Genomic DNA, 14,477 nt, shown 5'->3' on the forward strand with positions numbered 1-14,477 from the left:
GGGCAAGGGTCAGTGTTATGGACTGAAGGTCTGAGTTCCCCCCATATTCATATGTTAAAACCCTCTCCCCAATATGATGGTTTGAGGAGGTGGAGCCTTTGGGAAATAATTAGGACTAGCTGAGGTCACGAGGGTGGAGCCCTCATGAATGGGATTAGTGTCCTTATAGGAGTCCTGAGGAATTTTCTTCTCTCTGCTCTCCACCAACTGAAGATACAATACAATGAGAAGTTGGCTGTCTGCAACACTCAGAGCACTCTCACCAGAACCAGACCATGCTGGCACCCTGATCTCAGACTTCCAGCATCCAGAAACATGAGAAATAAATAAACAAAGCCTGTGGTACTTTGTTATACCAGTGCAAACAGACTGAAAATTCAGCAATCTCTTTCAGTCACTGTGCTATGGGTGTGGGGGAGGGTGGGAGATATCTTTATTCTGACATGAAGACATGAAGAGTTATTCCCTGATTGAAGTCTGAGCCAAGAGCAGGTTTTCCCCCAGAAAGGCAGACACAGTGATACCATGACACTTCCTATACAGCACCACCGAACACAGCTGGTACCTACAGCTCAAGGTGCATTTCTGTTGACACCTCATGTACTATGTCATGGTGGTTTTGCAAACTTATTTTAGTTTCTGTCACTGGCAATTTAATCTCTATGTCCAAATCTGGGAGAGGAAGAAGGTCGCTCATTCAATTGACTGCAGAGCTCAGGCAGTAACCAGGGTCTTCGGTTATCTTTCAACACATGCATATAGTTTGCATATTGAAGATGCAAGAATATTTCCCAAGTCCAGAAATAAGTTTGTGCACTCCCATTTTCCTTGAAATATAATTCTCAGTTTATCTTTTACTATCTCACTCTTAATAAAGGCAAGGGCTCAGATAAATATTTCTCTGCTTCAAGAAAAATAACATAGCAAGTACAAATATCAGTAAATGAAAACTGGCACTGAATAGGAAAAACTCACTTCCATATGTTTCTCCATTCCTCTCACACTACTGCCACACTCACAACACTCCTGACACCAGAGGTGTGAGTCTTCCCCTGACACCAAGCCACGAGCTGGGTGTCCTATAAGCCAGTTTAATTCTGACACTAAGCAGAGTTATCACAGACCCCACGGGTTAAGGTCTCCATCTCATGAGACTGCCCCCCATTTCAGATGCTAATCTCAAGTAGAAGGTCCCTGGGTTACCCACAAGTTCTACCCAACTTGGCTAGAAATCAGCTTCACATGACCTCCCCTTGGATTTGACTGTTTGTTAGAAGAGCTCACAGAACTTGGGGAAACACTTTTTTACATTTACCAGTTAACTATTTAACAAGGAATGTGATAAAGGATACAGATGAACAGCCAGATGAAGAGAAACTTAGGGCAAGGTCTAGAAGGGTCCCAAGCACAGGAACTTCTGTCTCCATGGAGATGGGGTCCACCACCTTCCCAGCATGTGGTTATGTTCACCAACCAGAAGCTCCCCAAACACCATATTTTTGGGATTTGTTATGGAGGCTTCATCACACATATATAATCCATCATTAACTCCATTTCCAGCCCCTCTCCCCTCTCTGGAGAATGGAGGGTAGGGCTGAAAGTTCCAAGCTTCTCATCATGGCTTGGTATTTCTGGTGACCCACTCCTATCCAGGAGCCCACCCAGAGTCATCCCATTAGAACTAAAGACACTTCTGTCACCCAGGAAATTCCAAGGGATTTAGGAGCCCTGTGTCAGATACCAGGGTCAAAGACCAAATGTTAGAACCAAAAAATACTCCTAGTGCTTTTATCACTTAGGAAAATGCAAGAGTTTTAGGAGTTCTGTGCCAGGAAATGGGGGCAGAGAACAATCTATACTCTTTTTTCTACTATCTCACAAGCACTTAACCTTGTAGTCAGGAACATGTTAGGGAATGATTGGAACTATGGCACCCTGTGTGTGTGTGTGGGGGGGGTGGTTGCTAGCCAGTTCCAGCTGATCTTCGTCATACAAGGAATGTGAAATGTCCCTATTCTTAAATTTTGGCTCAAATTTTGTAGAAATACTGTGTAGTCCAAACTAAACATGACTGCAGGCCAGATCTAGTCTTTGGGCTACCAGTTTGGAGCCTGTGATGGGGAATGATAACATCTGGGAAGAAGAGAGGTGCCAGTGTTATAAAGAGAGCAGCAGGCCACCAGGTTCATTCTGCAATTGTTACAGCAGAGACTAGCTGGAGCCTCTCAGAATCTCAAGCACTGAAATTCACCTGAATTACTGTTTTTCCTTGAGGAATGAATCACACATATTATGAAGAACAACATGTGTGGCTTTCATCACTCTCTAGCTTTAGCAGACAGAAAAGAATTGTATTCTCTCCATTAGTCCACGGAAAAAAAGATTCAGAGAACATTGTTTTTCTTGGTTTGAATTAGAAATTCTGATTTGGAAGCAGCTAGATGACGAGCAGATGTTGAGGGGGTCACTGGTGCTTTTTTCACCTGCGTGTGGGAGAGGGCAAGCGCACTACAGTGATTGTATGGTGAAGGAACATGGTGGGGTGGAAATGGAAAAAGGTGTTCAATTATATGGATGTTTGCAAATATCCATGAGACCAGTATTGGTTTTGGGAAGACAGCAGTGAGTGGTCTTGAAGCAGAATCTTATTTCCCTGCCCAGGAATTGGAGCTGCATAGCCTGGATGAAAACCAGGAATCCTAGCTGCTAGTCTACCAGGGGCTAGATGCTAGAAGCAAAGTTGCCCTGCCTCTTGCCCCTGTTGTAACAAGAATGTTTCAAGGAGGCAAAAACAAGTACAAAGTTTATTATTAGAGACTCAGCACAAGGTATGGGAGAGCACACAGAGAAACAGTGATTTATTTAAGGCAGAAGCAAGGCAGAAATACACACCCAGAGAGGAGTGCGGGCATCCTGAATGAGGAGAGGTGATTTAAAATCACTTACATGGGGCAGTTCTTCTGTGTCTTTGTTCTTCTCCTCTGGCCAATTATCTCTCTTCTTTCCCACATCTGGCCTGTCTTAGGGCCCTCATGATATGCATGTGCATTTTTTGCCAAGATGGATCCCAGCTCAAAGGCTAATGGGAGGTTGACAACACATATTATGGGATGACGCTCCCTCCCTTTTGATCCCCGAGAAGCCTTCCTGCCCATGTGTAGTTGGGGAGGTTTCCTTGACCTCAGGAGGGATAGATGTTGTTGTTTTATCTCTTTAGCAGAGCTCAGCTCACTAACTTTGTACTTGGAGTGCCCAGGGAAAACAAAGCTCCAATTTACTCTGCTTGACGAACCCCAGCTGCTCAGCCCAGCAGCCCGTCTACCTCCTACCTCAATATCAAGTAGCCAAAACATCTGGATGAGTCACTGAAACTGTCAGCCATTGGACACATGCCTGACATATGAACACTGCAAGGGTGTTATTTCCACTTTCTGATGGAAAGGCACCAGCTTTTCTCTTTCTTGATTCTTTCACTTAACAAAGGAACCCAGAGTCACTCAACTTAGTATTCCTGGACTATAAATGAGGCTGTTCTATTCCTTTCATAGCTCTGGGTACACCATTTTCTTACTGGTCCCCTAAACTAAGTACCATCCTAGGGGCTGTATCAGAACAAATGTGCAACTCCCATGCTATCTATAACTGAATAGGTTACACACTGAGAAAGCTGGCACCTTGTTTGCAATGGCCCTAATAATTAGCAATGTCCAAGATTACATAAAAATGCATAGAAAGAAAACCCTGATTAAATAATGAAGTGGGACGTGAACACAAGTAAGTACAACCTGTGTGATTTATTGGGCAGAAAAAGGCAATCTGATTGTCCTCAACTGCATAAAAAACGATGCTAATGGTTTTATCAAGCTTGGCAAACAAAACAAAACTTGATCTGTCAGTGGATCTATCACTTTAATTAATAGACATGATAATTCTTAATTAGACTATCAATTATCTGTAAGTAAATGAGTATTGGAACATTACTTGTCTTCTTTAATTTCCCAGATCTGTATTCTTGGAGTCATATTTGAGCCATCTCCATCTCTAAAAATATCAAGATACCAAGGCCTGCTAATTGTCACCTTCATATGCTTTTCAAATCTACCCTTCCCTCCTCAGTCTCTCAGCATTAGCCCGGGGCTTCCGAAATTTCAACTATATTGACTAATCTCTGGGATTATTTCATTAAAATATATATTGTGATGCAGATCCTGTTGGTCCAGGGACTGTGCTTTGAGTAGCAAGGCCTTAGCCTCTGCTTTCCTCCCCACCCTACCCTCAATTCTAACCTCATATTGGCTCTGCAGGTCAGTCTCTCCCTTCCAGCCCTTCCAACAACCCCTGGCAGATAAATGTTTCTTAAGTACTGCCCTGGTCATTTCAGTAAGGGACCAGTCAACGTCCCTTAGAGGGAAAGAGACTCAGGGCCCTCCAACAGTTGAGCCTTGAGTAGTGACTCTTCTGGAAGAAGCCTGAAAGTAAACCTGGCAGTTCTCTCCTAAACCCCATTCTCTGTACAGTCTTTCTGGTTGTGACCTCTGCTGTCAGTATCACCCCAGTCCCAAAGGATCCTCTGCTGTCACTTTAAAACCCTCACCTAGGAATGGCCCAAAGTCCTTTTTCTTAGTCATACTCAGCACAGAATGGAAGTAGTGGTAACGATTCTAAAGAACACTGTGGTCATCAGATTCAAGTATCTGATCTTAAGGCATACACGCCAGCCCCAAAACCTGTTTAAATTTTCTCAGAAGATGATCTGACTTTCCAACTCCGACTTCCATTATGATGAACATCATCTTATTTCCAGTGTCCTGGGCACAGTTTCCCCAACAACTAGACCCAGATATTTGCCTTCCAGACACACTATACTTTCCATTAAGTTCTGTCTTCCAGCTGGGGGTATTTCATGGCCGGACCAAATGGCAGACACAAGACATCTCATCCTTTCTCAGCCAGCTCTGCCCACATAGAAGCATTCTGTGATCCAGGTGAAACCCATCTCTCTGTTTACAGAAAATGGTTTTGTCCACATATACAGAATGGCTATAACAACTCCTTAGCCCTAAAATCTCTGGTACATACATAAAACACAAGTTATCCAACATTAATCAGGGCCAATTTATCCATTAGGCATAGCAGGCACAGTGCCTAAGACCCATGATACTTTTAAGGGCCCATGAAAAATTTTAAATTTTACTTTCTTTTAAAATCGTAAGAAAAAATAATTATAATAATATGAATATGATAATAAATTCAGCCTGGATTATATTCTTCTTTATACTGATGTAGTCATAAAATATAATGTTTAATATTTTTATGAAGAAAGAGACCCACAAAGGCAAAAGTCCGAGGGCCCATGTAAGTCACAATGCAGCACTGACTGTGATAGGAAGAGTGGGCCTTAGAATTTATACAAAGCCCTCTGGCTGGCTGTCAAGGTCTTCCACAGCCTGGTCTCAGTCTGCATGGGCAGCTCAGTGCTAATTTTCCTCTGCTTGGGTCCTCTGTGCTAGCCATGCTTGTCGTTTTCCCACTGTTGTGTGGGCAAGGGCCCCAGGTCAAGTTTTGTTAATGTCTTTATTCATCTCTTTTTCTGCATCTGGAAAGCTCTTCACCTTACTAATACAGAACCTACCCATTTCAACCCCACTTTCTGTCAGCAGGCCTTCCCCCACTACAACTGCCCCTGTGGATCTATATTCTAACCTACAGCACATTTCATTTACTATACGTGCCAGAATACAGACAACCCTGGATGGGAAGCAGTCACTCACGTTCCCAAATGAGAAACTGCCCCCAAGTTAGAGCAAGAAGAGTGATGTAGATGAAATAGTCAAACATTAGCTTAACATGTTTAAGCTATTCATTTAAGCATACAGAAGTTTGTAAAATAGCTTTTTATATAAAATCATATCTTGATTTAGAAATACTGCCTTTTGGTCTTATATTTCATGAGACAGTTTTATTTAGACTCTCATCACAACCTAAGTTCTTAGTCATCACTAGGGTACATTTTGAGTCACCAGTCACAGTGTCCAGATGACATCATCTTTGCTTCCAGCTAAGCTCTTTACTTCCAAAAAAGTCCTTCTTGAAATTCTTTATGGAGTTCTTGCTAGGAAATTGGTTCCAAGCTTTGAGAAGTTGTTCACATGACAGTAGGGCTGTTTGTGATTCCCTCAATGTAATCACTAAATTGCTTTTTAAAAATGATCTTGTTTTAAAGTAGCTGCTTTATAATGACAGCCAATATTTGCAACTGAGAGGTCTTAGCCTTCAGAATAATTACTACATTTTCATTATATCTCTGCATTCTTTTTTTTTTTTTTTTTTTTTTTCGGTACGCGGGCCTCTCACTGTTGTGGCCTCTCCCGTTGCGGAGCACAAGCTCCGGACGCGCAGGCTCAGCGGCCATGGCTCACGGGCCCAGCCGCTCCGCGGCATGTGGGATCTTCCGGACCGGGGCACGAACCCATGTCCCCTGCATCGGCAGGTGGACTCTCAACCACTGCACCACCAGGGAAGCCCCATCTGTTAATATCTTAAAAAAAAAAATACACAACACTATTTCCAAACCTAAAAAATTCACACTAATTTCTTAAATATAATCTATATCCAGTGTTTCAAATTTTGTTTTACATACTGTTTTTACACTTTACTTACTTCATTTTGGATCAAAATAATGTCTGTACATTGTGATTGTTTGATTTGCCTCATCCCTTTTAACTTATACATTTCCTCTAACATTTCTCTTTTATTTTTTCTTCTTGCAATCTTTTTGTTGAAGTAACTTGAGTTGTCTGATTTGAAGTTTCCCACAGTCTGAATTTTGCTGATTGCATCCCTGTGGTGTTATTAGTGCATTTCTCTATGTCTTGTATTTCCCATAAAGGTGTAGTCAGTTCAGGAAACTTGATCAGATTTACTCTCAAGTAATTAATTTTTTTTTTTTTTTTTTTGCAAAACTACACCATTGGTGGTGCTGTGTATTTCTCCTGGGAAGTATGAAATGTCTGCTGTCTCCCTTTTTGTGATGTAATCAACCCTTAATGATCACTGCCTAGGTCCAGTAATTCAAATGGTAGTATTCTAACTCTATCATGCATTCTTTATTTATTAGCTGCAATTTTTTTTATAAAGAGAAACTTCCCATATCAACTCTTGGCTTTTTTTTTTTTGCATAGTAAATTCAGGATTGAACATTTGATTCTTTATTTGCCAGTTTAAAAAATAATAAAGCAGTTCTCTAGCATCTTCAAAGGGATTTAATACAGTGATTGGATGATTTTTAAGTACCATAATGAACTTGTGTATTTAAACATATCTGAGGGTTTTAATTCATTATTGGTGCTTAATTTGCTCCATCCTTGACCACAGGTTGCCTGTTTAGTATGGCATCTGTCTTTTTAACATAACCCTGTTAGTCTTTAGCGCTATCTTGCTTTATGGCATGACAAAGTGCAATAGGCTCATTTGTATATGGAAATGTACAATGTTGCTGATTGGAATTAGCCCTTTCTCCAAGATGTCAGAGTCTGGGTGCTAGGGCTACCCATTGGCAATGGATTGGCCACTGTTGTTTGGTCTTTTCAGTGGACAGATATAAGAAGTATACATTTCTTTTAAATCAATTTTATTGATATATACAATAAAATTCACACATTTTAAGTGTACAGGTGAAAACTTTTGACAAAGTTTACACCTATGCAAGCAGCACTTAAATCAAGATGTAGAAAATTTCCATCACTCTGGGAAATTACCTTATGCTGCTGGGTAAATCCCCTCCCTCCTTCTCTCAGGCTATGGCCGATCTAACTTAACGCCACTATACGTTGGTTTTAACTCCTATAGAAGTTCATATAAATGCAGTTAACTATGCAGTATGTACTCTTTTTGAGTCCGACTTCTTTTGTTCAGCATATTTTTGAGATTCATCCATGATGTTGTGTACATCAACAATTCATTCATTTTTATTGCTGAGTAGTGCCCGAATTTATAAATATATTGTAATTATCTATTCATTCACTGTTGGATATGTTTGATTTGTTCCCAGTTTGGAGCTATTATGAATAAAGCTATAAATATCTGCATACAAATCTATTATTGAGTATATACTTTCATTTCCCTTTAATAAATACCATTTGCAGCAACATGGATGGACCTAGAGATTATCATACTAATGAAGTGAGTTAGACAGAGAAAGAAAAATACCACATGATGATTCCACTTATATGTGGAATCTAAAATACGACACAAATGAACTTATCTACAAGACAGAAACAGACTCACAGACATAGAGAATAGACTTGGGGTTGCTGGGGGGGGAGGGGAGGGAAGGACTGGGAGTTTGGGGTTAGCAGATGCAAACTATTATATATAGAATGGATAAACAACAAGGTTCTACTGTATAGCACAGGGAACTATATCCAGTATCCTGTAATAAACCATAATGGAAAAGAATATGAAAAAGAATATATGTTTGTATAACTGAATCACTTTGCTGTACACCAGAAACTAACACAACATTGTAAATCAATTTCAACAAAAATAATAAACACCTAAGAATACAATTGCTGGATTATTTGGTACATGTATAAAGTTTAACTTCATTAGAAACTGTCAAAATGTTTCCAATGTAGTTGTGCTACTTAACACTCCCAATAGCAAATGTAGGGACATTCCAGCTGCTCCACATCCCTGCCCATAGTTGATATTATCATAATTTTTCACTTTAGCCATTATACTCAGCATGAAGTGAAACTTCACTGTGGTTTTAATTTACATTTCTTTTATGAACACTTTACCATGGTCATATATATGTTTTTATGTCTGTGTGTGAACTGTTTAAGGTTTTTGACCTTTTCTTTTTAATTGATGAACTAATTTGTTAATTTATTCAATAATGTGCCAGCACTGCATTGGGCATGGCAGAGAGTAGAAAAAAGTTATTTTGTGTAAATCATCAGATCACATCATTTTCCTACTTAAAGTTGACCATATTAGAATCAAAAGCAGACAACAACACCTGGAATAAAAGCAATCTTTTTTTTCAATTACACTTTTTTGACTTGACCATTTTTTAATTGGTATGTTTGTCTCTTATGATTGAGCTTTAAGGTTCTTTTTATATTCTGGATACAAATTCTTTGTCAGATATATGTATTGTGAATATTTTCTTTCAGTCTGTGGCTTACTTTTTCACTTTTTATTTTCTTACTGATAGTTTTGAAGAACAGAAAGTTTTAAGTTCAACGAATTCAATCTTATTATTTTTTATTTTATGCATAATGCATATGTCCTGTCAAAAAATGTTTATCCTATCCCACATTCACAAAGGTTTTTATCCTATGTTTTCTTCTAAAAGCTGTATAAATTTACTCTTATGCTTTGATGTATGATGCATTTTGAATAAATTTGTGTGTATGGTGTTATGTAGAGATGAAAGGTCGTTATTTTTCCTTTTAGAGATCCAGCTGTTCCAGCAGCATTTGTTAGACTATCTTTTCCACTATTGAATTGCATTAATCCCTTTTTCAAAAATCAACTGAGCATAGATTTTTTGGTCTATAACTGGACTCTCTATTTTGTTTCATTGATCTGCCTTTACATCTCTTTACACTGTCTTGATAACTGAGGTTTTACAGTTAAGTCTTGGAATCATTTGGTGTAAGTTCTCTGTATTACGGTTCAATCATAGAGATAGAATCACTTGAAGGTTATATATAACTAATAGGAGATTTATCACTGGGATTTGATTGTGTGCAGTTGTGGTACTTGGTTAAACAATCTCTGTAGGACTGTTGTCTTGGTGTCAAATACTGGAGCTTGGAGTCCGTGCAGCAGGCACTCAGGGACGGAAGACAGAGGGAAAGAAATGGAGAGCCAGACAAGCTGGAACTCAGGAGTGTGAGCCCTGGGCCAGTCCTCACTGCCTAGGATCTCGAGGAAGTGTGTGTCCTGAAAGAGAAGCTGGTATCCTTTGTTACAGAGCGAAACCCACACTTGGCCCAGGACACATAAGAATCTGGGAGAAGGTGCAGGCCTGGCTGCTGCCACGCCAGCCACACATGTCAGCATGTAAAGAACAGGGCACATCAACTACAAGAACACCTGCCCCCACCTTCCCACAGCCTACTGCTTCATTTCTGCCCTCCAATCTCACAGACAAAAGAAGTCTCTCCAGGTCCTGGAGACACACAAAGAGGGGAATTCTGGGAAACATAGTTCAGCCTAGCCAAGTTGACACATTACAAAGCCCCCATCATCCAATTTTGTTATCTTCCAAAATTGTTTTGCCTATTGTGCATTTTCACATACACTTTAGAATAAGCTTGTTATTATGTTTAAAAACAAAAACTGCTGGTTTCCAATCAGGATTGCACTGACTCTGTAGAAGAGTTTAGGGACACTGGCCTTCCCAGCAATGCTGAGCCTTCCAATTCACAAATATGGTATGCACCTCAATTTATTTAGATCTTTCTTATTATTTTCAACAATGTTTAGTAGTTTTCAATGTAAAGACTTTGCACATCTTTAAAAAATTTATCCCTTAGTAATTTATGATTTGATGCTATTCCAAATATTGTAAATAATACATTTAAAATTCTATTTTCCAACTTTTTGTTGCTAGCATATAGAAATTCAATTGACCTTCTATTGTAAAACGTTGATAAACTCACTTATTACTTCTACTTTTTTGTTTAATAGCTTGCTTAAGATTTTCTATGTAGACAGTCATGTTGCCTGTGAATAGAAAATTTTATTTCTTCTTTTCCAAGTCCATATCTCTAATTTTTTACTTCTTGCCTTATTTTTCTAGCTAGAACCTCCTATTCTATGTTGACTAGAAATGGTAAGAATGCACAGCCTTGCCTTGTTTCCAGTCTTAATGGGAAAACATTTACTCTTTCATCATTAAGTACATTGTTAGCTATAGGCTTTTAAAATATGCTGTTTATTAGATTTAGGAAGTTGTCCCTAATTTCTAATTTGCTGAGAGATTTTATAATAAATGGATATTTTTTTCAAATATTTTTTATGTCAACTCAACCTTGAATTCTTAGAATAAATCCCACTTTGTCATAATACATTATCATTTTTAAATACCGCTGGATTTGACTTGCTAATTTTTTGGTGATTTTTGTATATGTATTCATTAGGGTGTCAGTAATTTTCTTATAATATCTTTGTCAGATTTATTTATTTATTTTTATTTATTTATTTTTGGCTGCACTGGGTCTTCTTTGCTGTGCAAGGGCTTTCTCTAGTTGCGGTGAGCAGGGGCTATTCTTTGTTGCGATGCATGCGGGTTTCTCATTGCAGTGGCTTCCCTTGTTCTGGAGCACAGGCTGTAGTCACATGCGCTTCAGTAGTTGCAGCACGTGGGCTCAGTAGTTGTGCCTCACAGGCTCTAGAGTGCAGGCTCAGTAGTTGTGGCACACGGGCTTAGTTGCTCCACGGCATGTGGGATCTCCCTGGACCAGGGATCGAACCTGTGTCCCCTGCATTGGCAGGCGGATTCTTAACCACTGTGCCACCAGGGAAATCCTCTTTGTCAGATTTTGATATGAGTTATATTGGTCTAAAAATGAGATGGATGCGTTCACTTCTCTTCCACCTTCTAAAAGAGTTTGTATATGTTGGTATTATTTCTTCCTTCAATGTTTGATAGAATTCACCCATGGAATCATTTGGTCTTGGAGATTCTTTGTGGGAAGATTTTAAAATTTTATGTTCAATTGACTTAACACATAGAAGGCTGTTTAAATTTTCTTTTTTCTTCTTGTTCAGTTTTGGTAAGTTGAACTTTTCAAGAACCTTGTCTATTTCCATTAAGTTATTAAATTTCTTGACATAGGTTTTTGCTAATATTTCCTCATTATCCTTTTGATATTTGTAGGATATATAAAGATAATTCCCTCCTTCATTCCTGATATTGATCATTTTTGTTTTCTCTTACTTTTTCTCACTAGAGGCTGGCTTATCAATTGTGTTAATCTGTTCAAATAACCAACTTTAAGGTTTTACATTTTCTGGGTTGGTTTATTTCTAGCACATTGATTTCTGTTCTTTGTGCATAACCTTTATACTGAAAATTACTAAACATTGGTGAGAAAAAAATAAGAAAAATCCAATGTAGTAGATTTATAAAGAGTACCTTCATTTTTTCTTTTTCTAATGCTTAATAAATTTTTGTCTTAACTTTCTAAGATGGAAATTTAGATAATTGATTTAAAATTTTCTTCTTGATATTGGCATTTAAAGCTTTATATGTCTCCCTCTCAACACTGCTTTAGCTGCCCCCTACAAATTTTGACTTACTGTTTTTCAATTATCATTCAGTTGAAAATATTTTCTAATATCCCTTTGTGAATTTTCTTTGATTCAAAATTATTTACAAATCTCATTTAATTGACACACATTGGGGGATTTTTCTACAGACCTTGTTATTTATTTCTAGTTTAATTCTATTGCTTACAGGAGATATACACTATAATATTTCAGTCTTTTGAAATCTAGTACACTTGTTTGTTAATCCAGCATATAATCTCGCCTCATACCCCAAGTATGACCTCTGCTACCTCAGTGAGGTGGGGTCCATCCATCCTTCTCAGACTGTGATAGGCTGTGCCTCCATCAGGACATTTGCAGAGCAGAGGTGGACAAACACAGGGCTGCCTCCTGAGACTTTCTTGTCCTCCTCAGGACTCTCAAGTCTTACATAGCATGCTGTCTGAGACCAGAAAACATCCCCTCATATGTCTGGTCCAGTTTTATGACTGTTCCTGGTGGAAGGGTTAGCACAGTTCAAGTTACTCCATCAGAGTCAGACATGGAAGTCTCTTCCTTTGTTTTTATTTACTTTGTTTCTGTCTCCTTTTCATTTCTTTCTTTTCAGGTGTTATCCATTCTCTCTACTTACTCTGTGTTACTTTTAGTTTAGTCTTTATTTATGGAATAATTTTTTGTTTTATTTCTAATTTTTTCATTTCTCATGTCACCTTTGTTTTTAAATAGTCTTTTTCTCTAATTACCTCATATCTGAATTTTTTTCAATTCCAATTTATTCTCTTCTTTCATAGTTTCTGTTGTTTTCTTTCTTTATTTTAGCTCATGTTTTAAAAATACCTTTATTGGAGTATAATTGCTTTACAATGGTGTGTTAGTTTCTGCTTTATAACAAAGTGAATCCGCTATACATATACATATATCCCCATATCTCCTTCCTCTTGCGTCTCTCTCCCATCCTCCCTATCCCACCCCTCTAGGTGGTCACAAAGCACAAAGCTGATCTCCCTGTTCTATATGGATGCTTTCCACTAGCTATCTATTTTACATTTGGTAGTGTATATATGTCCATGCCACTCTCTCACTTCATCCCAGCTTACCCTTCCCCCTCCCCTGTCCTCAAGTCCATTCTCTACATTTGCATCTTTATTCCTGTCCTGCCCCTAGGTTCTTCAGAACCTTTTTTTTTTTTAAGATTCCATATATATGTGTTAGCATACGGTATTTGTTTTTCTCTTTCTGACTTACTTCACCCTGTATGACAGACTCTAGGTCCATCCACCTCACTACAAATAACTCAGTTTCACTTCTTTTTATGGCTGAGTAATATTCCATTATATATATGTACCACATCTTCTTTATCCATTCATCTGTCGATGGACACTTAGGTTGCTCCCATGTCCTGGCTGTTGTAAATAGAGCTGCAGTGAACATTGTGGTACATGACTCTTTTTGAATTATGGTTTTCTCAGGGTATGTGCCCAGTAGTGGGATGGCTGGGTCATATGGTAGTTTTATTTTTAGATTTTTAAGGAACCTCCATACTGTTCTCCATAATGGCTGTATCAATTTACATTCCCTCCAACAGTGCAAGAGGGTTCCCTTTTCTCCACACCCTCTCCAGCATTTATTGTTTCTAGATTTTTTGATGATGGCCATTCTGACTGGTGTGAGGTGATACCTCATTGTAGTTTTGATTTGCATTTCTCTAATTATTAGTGATGTTGAGCATTCTTTCATGTGTTTGTTGGCAATCTGTATATCTTCTTTGGAGAAATGTCTATAGCTCATTTTTAAATATTAGTTTTTATCTGATTTGTAGGCATGTTTTCCTGGCATGATATCTTCGTACTTAAGGACATTATTCTGCTCCTTATTCTCTTTTATCTTTAATAACTTTCTAAAAGATTCTAGCATGATTTTCTGTTTGTAAGTTTTTAAGTAAAATAAATTTTTCTTTCTGTTTAAAAAGGAAGGATGGCCAGGATAGCCTTTCTAGTTTCAGGGCTCTAGAACTCATCTGTTGTTTTTACAAAGTGATAAGAAACTCTGTGTGTATGTGTGTGTGTGTGTCTGTGTGTATGTGTCTGTGTGCATCCTCAAACGTTCTGAGACCACTCATGTCTGAACTGCTTCCTTCCCCCTTCTCCTCTAACATCTGGTCCTTACTTTTGCTTTTGTCTCCCCATCCT

The sequence above is a fragment of the Lagenorhynchus albirostris genome, chromosome 10 (genome assembly GCF_949774975.1).
Source record: "Lagenorhynchus albirostris chromosome 10, mLagAlb1.1, whole genome shotgun sequence".
NCBI classification, from domain to species: domain Eukaryota; kingdom Metazoa; phylum Chordata; class Mammalia; order Artiodactyla; family Delphinidae; genus Lagenorhynchus; species Lagenorhynchus albirostris.